Here is a 9,156-nt window from a genome sequence, read left to right on the forward strand (position 1 = left end):
TTGGACATGCGTCAAACTCAACTGATCACTTCATCAATTGCCCCGGACAATCGGACAGAAGAAGATCAGCCGACAATTTCTGATGTGTGCTTTTTCGGACAGATACTTTCACGCAGCTATGGAAAGGGTAATGGAGCGAGAATGGGGACAGGATATATTTTTCGTGGCGCGTGTGCGTGAAGTTTATAAGTACAGATGTCATCTACAAATATGAAACAGTGAAAAGTAAACGGAAGAAATGAACATAGACATCAAAAGCAGACTGGTATCAATGCCATAAGTATATATATATATATATATATATATATATATATATATATATATATATATAATATATGTGTGTGTGTATGTATGTGTGTGTGTGCATATATTCATCATTTCGCTTCTTTTAGAAGTAAGTACTTAAAAGTTAAACACTTTCTGGGAGCTTAAATGCGATCGGTTGTCCTCCGATGAATATTGCTATTTTCGGTCGCTCAGTCACTTTAGATTGTCTTAATAAAGTTATGCCTGGATTTGGCTTTATGAATGTTAAATGTCTTTTGATTACATGACAGTTTAACGGTAACCAAGGGGTAAAATTCTTTGCGAATAGAGTCAAAATTGGTTTCATGACGTTGTTCGAACCATTCTACCAAGAGCAATCGCCATTTTTTACACTAATGATTGCGAAAGCATTATATACTAGTGTCTGTAGACATAAAACTATTATTTATAATTTATAATTGTATATATATATATGTGTGTGTGTGTGTATTTGTGTGTATATGTGTACGTGTGTGAGTGTGCGCATATGATTAATACGAACGGTATCAAGCGAGAGTCCATGCTACTTTTTACTTCAATCTGTATAATTCACTGTTAATAAGAATAATTTAAAACAGTATAATAGACATCGCTTGAGAAAAGGCGTGGAGCCACTTGATGCAAGGAACTAACAGGTACGAAATATTACTATCACGAAGGCAGGAAATCCTATGGTCTTTAGCCTTGAAAAGACTAAGAATATGTAGGAAGCAAACCTTGAGTAGGAATAGACTTTAACGGATACTTGTTCTTGAGAAAAGGCTACTGGAGTAAGAACTGTATTACAGTGATATTTTAAAACAGTGAATAGATGAAAACCTCTAGATCAATGAATTTAGAACAAATTAAACGGTAAATAGACTAGACAATTCTGAAAAAAAAACATGTCATAATAGTATTTATAAAAAAGAACTGAGAGTAGAAACATAATGTCTAAGAAAGGTTTCAGTGACAAAGAAAAGGGTGGAGGCAACCAAATTAGATATATGTTCCTTGATTTTATTAAGAACCTTCAAGTTGGATAAAGATTCACCAGCCTAAGTATGTCAACAGCACTCCATACATAGAGTGATAGTAAATGTTTTGAGGTAGAGATGTGAGAATGTGTTTAGCGCGTTAATACTACTTCTGAAATAAAAAAGAACACGTTATGTTCAGTGTTGTTAGAAAATATACTTTTTGGTGTTCCGTAAAAATATTAGACAATTTCAATAAACAATCATAATCAACTGATCTTTATAAGAATATTCTCCTCATTGTTAAATCTTAAATAAATTATACTTTTGTTTTTATAAAAATGCATTTGTTCGCTATTTTTGTACAAGTGTTCGATTTCAGCCTATGGTTCCTCCAATAATGCTACGATGGAAAGCTGTCTATAACGACGCAATGAAGACACAAGAAGCGACCCGTTGTGTTGATATTTCCATGTGTCTATCGTTTGATATCGTTTATTTCTCCGGGAGCTGGTTTTGTTCCCAGGACGTTCCCAGGACAAGTAACTCTCCCCTGGGAAGCGAGGGTGCCATAAAATACCTCTTTCTATTATGTGTTTAATTAAAAGTGTAGCAATTGAATTCTTTTTAAACAATAACCATGCTGGATCGTCTGGAAGTAAAACTAATGTTATGCTAAATATTGTAAAAATAAATTTAAAAAATCACTTTTTCAACTACATTTATTTACGATTTCACCGTTATGTTAGACGTGACGACATAGTTTCAGTTTAGAACCTTTTTTTTCTCATCAGAGAAAATTAAATATCCCAGTTGAGTAAAAGAAACATTTCTAAAACCACGTTAGGTTTTGTTTTCCTTGATAGAAGCGCTTGTTGAATTTGAATAAAATAAATGTTATTATTTCAATATAAATTTAAAACAAAATAAATATATATTTCTTTTGTTATAATACGTTGTTTTGGCTTCAAACGTATCTAATACTCATTTATTTTGTTTCTAAAACCGTATTGAAATTGAAAAAAAAATTGCATTGTGAAAACTGATTGCGGGCGTTACGTTTCTTAGTGTACTCTGTTTTTACATAGGAGTTACCACTTATAAATGTCCAGATGCAACTCGAGGATCAGGATTAAAGAGTGTACAATAGTCGATACTCTACCTAGAATATGTAGTATCTCTTTCAATATATTTGATAATGCTTCTATTTTCGAATCTTATGAAGCTTGATCAACAAGTAAAGACTCCTATATTAAACTAAAATATTTAAGATCTGCGAAGACGGAATTGGTACCTTTAAAACGAACAACCTTTTCTTCTCCAGAATTTCGCCACCATACTCAGTAAACTTATGAAAGCGATAGACGATGCGCGCTTTGTTATACGAGCCTCGTTTCAAAATAAACGCCCTATCGTTTTGTTTTTTTTAAACTCAAAACGTTGGAGAACTACAAAAACGAGAGTGGTAATATTAAACCGAGCGACTATTGTACACCACAATTTATTATTCTGCATAGTCACCAACATGCTGAATGCACTTTTACCCGGAATTCAATGATGTTTTAATGCTTCTGACCCATGTGCGTGATATGTTATTTTTTAGAGTCACACATCGTCAATATCTGTTATAGAAAAATCAAAGGTTCAGGTTATGAATAATTACGATGCAATCAAGAGGGTATTACTTTGGAACTCCCCTCATATATATATATATATATATATATATATATATATATATATATATATATATATATATATATAATCATTTACACATCCAGGAAACGTCGCAGCTCACAAGAGTTATGAAAGTCAACAAACCGGAAGTCCAAGAGTCGAGTTTCGCCCGCGTTTGGGCTCATCAGTTAGACACATCAAAAATCAGAATTCGAAACGATCAATTATTTATTCTCTCTCCTATTCTGAAAATTATATTGATTATCGCTCGTTAGGTAAGCATGTCGTGATGACATTCTTAACGAGCACACTCCTACTATGATCATATCCCTTGTTCGTTTCGAAAGTAGGTTTATTACACTGTCGGATTTCGTTGCGGTTTATATGATCTGTGATAGTTAATAAGACTTTATTGTGTGCAGCGCGTTTTCTCAGTTGGTAGAGTTCTTGCCTCGCATACAAGAGACTCGGGTTTCGAATCTTGAGTTCGAATGTGTCCAAGTGATGAGCATAAATGAGGGAGAAACTCGAGTCTTGGGCTTCCGGTTTGTTGGTTTTCATGGCTCTCGTGTTTCCCTGTGGAAATAATTATATATTCTCTTTCATATTTTGAATAATATACATATATATATAAATGATGCACATACACACACACACACGCATATATATATATATATATATATATATATATATATATATATATATATATAGAGAGAGAGAGAGAGAGAGAGAGAGAGAGAGAGAGGAGATAGTAAAAGAAAAGGCGACGCTAAAAGGAAGCGAAAATAAAATACAAATAAAAGCAACCGTTTATAAAAAAAAAACTGCTAATATATTGCTAAAAATTAACAGCAAAATACACGCACACCCACACACACACACACACACACACACACATATATATATATATATATATATATATATATATATATATATATATATATATACTTTTTTCATTAAAACAAATGGACCACTAGTCGTCAGCTGATTTTGCTTATATATCCAGCCAAACACTAATTCGCATGGATTGGACGAACTAAGTGCATATTAGATAATTTTCTGTGAAATATATTTAAAAGCAGTTTCGTTTGTTCGCTAAGAATATATGAATATTTTATTTGAATTAATGCATAAAAGTTGGAGGACATCAAACAATATGTTTTTTAATTATGCCACCAAAATGCTGTTATAAGTCTACAGGATTAATCGAATACTTTCCGAAATGGTTCAGAAGTCCGACAATTTTTTTTTCATGACCTTAGCAATAGATTTTCTTTACGTTTTCTGTGAAGCTTAATCATTGGAGTTTATCAAAGCATAGGACATTTTCAAAGATAGAGATACTCAGTAAAAAATATGGAAATGCGAGTGCCTGAGCGGTCTTGATGAACGCATAGAAGTTTGGTTTTAGAGATATTAAAGGAAACAAACCACATTTTTTCACAATTATGTTGTGCTTGGTAGAAAGATATATAGAGAGTAAATAGTATATTGGTCATTAATGCTCTTCGAAAGTGTAGATGATTGCGTGTTCAGAGTAAAAGAACAAATACATACACGCCAACAAATGTGTATATATATATATATATATATGTACATGCCAACAAATGTATGTATGTATATATATATTTAATATATATATATATATATATATATATATTTAATACATATATATATATATATATATATATATATATATATATATATATATACACACAGAGAGACCGAGAAAGAGAGAGGGTGGAAGACAGAAAAGCTTAAAGGTGAAGAGAAATTGGAAGAAAGAGACAGAGACAGTTATATATATATATATATATATATATATATGTATATATATATATATATCTGTCTCTGTCTCTTTCTGGGGAAAATGTCATTTACAAACAGACACAATTTAAATATTCCAAACATCACCGGTCCCAACAAACAAAACAACCCTACAAGACACCCTATCCACACAATCGTATACCGCAATACAAATATCCTCCACATCAGCATTAATTTCAACCAGAATACAACTATCCAAAACGAACAATATACAATAATAACCCATTCAAACATATCACACTCAATCCTTACAATAATGCACACAACACCGACTTTACAAGGGGACATCACATCCCCCTAAAATATACAATCCCTAAAACAAGGAAACCAATAACTGTCACTATTTTTTAGAAATTCCCAACGGAACAACAATTCCAGATTAGAAAAATCAAACCCTTACTCACATTAACCTTATCAAAACGTGAAATAGAATACTAAAGTTAGGCCTCCAATTCTGTCCTACTCCCCAAAGACGGACCTTAAAGAATTCGGACGGGAATTCAGACTAATAGAAGCATTATATAATAAAGTAGACACATCAGATGATATCGTAGTAAAACATAAATCAACATACTTCGCTAACAACACACATGACTTAACACCTTATTTGAAAATCTCTGGAACTTCAACCCTCAGAAGAAAGAGAAAACCACTAGCAACCTCGGCTTATCTCTTTTTCTCAAGTTTATTTTTCTCGGTCCATTCCACGTTTCACTGACATGTTCCTGTTTCTCCTACGGTTCTACATCGATTAATTTACGGATTCTCATTTATTCTTTCAACATGGCCATACCGTCGAAAGTTTCGGTTCTACACGTATCTTATCTAATTCGCGTGTCTTACAATTCGTGCACACAAAACAGGTTATCTTTACTGAAGTTAGTAATAATTCCACTACACTTCTGCAGTTTAAGCACACAAGTACCGCAGAAGCATGAATTTCACCCAACTTCTTTCCACAAGTTAAGCAATGGAATTTTCTATATTTCGTAGCGATTTCCAGTACTACAAGCACTGAACATCATTTTGATGTTAATAAGATTCACTCTCAGACTTTTACTGCGCATAGAAATATTCGAAAAATTAATTTGATATTAAGATAATTAAAAACGACTTCTGATTTGTGTTTGCTTTTTTTTTTAATTTCTAATGAAAACAAGTATTTTTTTGCTTCCATCTTGAACACTGACACCGCCTAAATTTACATTTATCTTCTTATTTTTGTCTTATCTTTTGTATTTGCCCAGTTCCAGGTTAAAGTGACAGTTCTTCTCTATAGTAGGCACTTGCCAACCCTGGGTGCTTATTGCTCTAACTCTCCACGCATTGTTTAATATTTAATAATTTCGGATGTAGAGGTAGAGAGAGAGAGAGGACAGTCGGATGTACAGTTATTTGCCCTCTAACAATCATAATAAATTATTCAATTAGAATATTAATAAAAATACATCATATCTTTATCGCAAGGGAGATAATCTGTTAAAATGTAAATAGGAAATGCTCCACAGAGATAAAGAAAGATAACGTTGATGTATTCTATACTCATTCGTTTGGTATGAGCCAGATTATTCTCTTGCTTACATTGGGTTCCCTGATATTTTTGCTAGACAGAATTATTTTACACAATACACCAGGTACTTACAGACGGAACCACGTAAAGATTGACAGTATCCTAGATTGATAAATGTTTTGTTGAGAGAACTGGATTCGAACTGTGACACCCGATTTTAAAGCGTGTATTAGGAAGCACTTAACTACTGTTACCTCCTCGACTTTCTATAAATGAGAAATCGTTCATATCAATACATAACAATTATTTATTCCACACACTCACACGCCCCCCCACACACTCACACATACACACACACACACCCCCCCACACTCCCCCACTCCCCCCCCCACACACAAAGATAAATAAATAAATAAAACCGTTTATATACAACACAAATCATACAATTCAATACGCGATAAGTTGGAAATTCTGGTTGTTCTGCTTTAATTAGATGAGTTTTCACATAATGGAAGTGGAAATGTTTTGTCGAACTTTAGTGAAGACATTTAGGAATGGCACACATATTTCTCCTTTCATCTCTTTCGTCCTATTTCTATTGTGTGACTCTCTCGAGTCTCTAACGCATTCATCCGTTTCCCGCGGCAATAGGACGCACCTGCTAACCAGGTTCCATTTAATGGTGCAAAATCTGGGCTCGTTACATTTCTCCTCACCGGATGCGCATTTCCTTCAAAGAGAATCTACCAAACACTGGCAATAATTGACGCAAAAATAAATTTAAAAAACTTAGTCTTTGTCTTTCATATAATTTGAGCTGTAGGTGTGTGTGCGTGTGTGTTTTAATAACGAAACTCTTTCTGCTTATATGCATAATGGAACTAAGTGGTTTATATCTGTATTATATATATATATATATATATATATATATATATCTTATGACCTTTTGGGCTGTGATCATAGCGTAGTATCTGTGATTACTGTGGTAAGCAGGGCTAAGGGTCAAAACATTATTATTATAGTTGTTGTTGTTGTTGTTATTATTATTATTATTATTATTATTATTATTATTTGAAACTGATTTGAGCGACGGCTGGTCACTGGATCAATTATGGTGATTAGAAGCAAAACAATTAAATTAGAGAAAAGATGATTGACATATAAATCGCAAAAGGAATGTTAAAATAGAAAATAGATGTAAACATTATTTTGGGGTTTGCACAAACAAATAACTAGATTGGAGTTACATTAGGTTGGTCTTAGATACGTAATGATGTGACGTAAAGAAACACGTGATTTATGTAGATATAGGGAGATTCAAGCAGTCGCTAGATGCACATCGGAGAAAACGGACGACTCAAGATGACGTGGGAACCGGCTTCACTTCGGACAGCAAGTGTAATCTCTGAAAATGCCGGCCAAATCATGAGAATAAATGTTTATAAATATTTTTTTTAAGAATAACCTTGGGCAAGCAGACGTGGAAAGGTCACACGTAAGGGATACGTATGCTTTTGAATGATGACGTACCGGAACTGAGATCAGAGGTTGGGCAGTTTAGAGTCAGACGAAGACTTGGAATCTAGTCACACAGGTGAATAGACGTACTTGAAGGCCAGGAAGGGGGCTAGGAAGAATACCATGTAGACGAAATGCAGACCATGTGAAGCCATTTGAGACAACTGAAAATTATTTTTATTATAAAAATAGAAAGTCTTGTTCTTGTAGTTTCACAAAAGAAAAAACAGATGTCTCAATTTGGTGGTGCTGGCCATTTCATGGTTGCGTCTCGGAGTTCAGCAAGTGAAGATACAGGAACTCTTCAAGGAAACACTATGAAGCATATATTATTATTCTTATATATGAACTGTAAAATATACCCATGTGATAACTGATACAACATGACTCAGTTTACACGTCGATATCATATCCCTGGCTAAACAATACGACACACGATTTATACGCTTATTATCTGTCCGTTAAAAGAACAATAACTCACATCCGCTATATAACACATACCACGTTTTAATATCTCCCACCTGACTATATAACACACACACATATATATATATATATATATATATATATATATATATATATATATATATATATATATACACACAGCACGCGAATTTCATACTCCCATGAAACTGCTTCCACTGGAGGAAGTCAGTTAAACCCGAATAGGGTTAGTTCCGACACACACACGCGCGCGCGCGCACACACACACACACACATATATATATATATTTATATATATATATGTATAGATATATAAATGTATGTCTCTTTCTCTCTCTCTCTCTCTCTCTCTCTCTCTCTCTCTATATATATATATATATATATATATATATATATATATATATATATATATATATATATATATATATATATAATAGGACCATTGCGTGTCTGAGCTCGTTTAACATGAGCTCTGATACGGCCTACCGATTTTTATAAAATGTGTTTTGCATGTATTAGGACGTTCTTAAACAAGGTTTGTATCGGAATGCCTCCGATGAGTATCGAAAGTCGATAATCGGAAAAATCCGATAGAAGAAAGGTCTAATTTCGACCAAAGTTTACACATAAATACAACCCTATATCATAATTGCATTTTAGAGATTTTATAACCGCACAAACAAAAAGACATCGCGTATAAAACCAGCAGTATTGTTTTGATAAAACAGGGGTATGCTCGAAATGAACACTTTTCTTTAGAGCACCATTGATTGCGGATACTTGCCGTTTGCATTTTAAAGTTTAATGCAAGCTATTGTATTAGAATAATTTCATAAAATAAACAATAGGTTCTCTACAGTGCTATGTGGACAACAATATGTTGTGGACTATGTTACTGGAGGGAGACATGTAAATCTCTAT

This window comes from Euprymna scolopes, chromosome 5, assembly GCF_053919585.1.
Source record: "Euprymna scolopes isolate OS-2025 chromosome 5, ASM5391958v1, whole genome shotgun sequence".
Lineage (NCBI taxonomy): Eukaryota > Metazoa > Mollusca > Cephalopoda > Sepiida > Sepiolidae > Euprymna > Euprymna scolopes.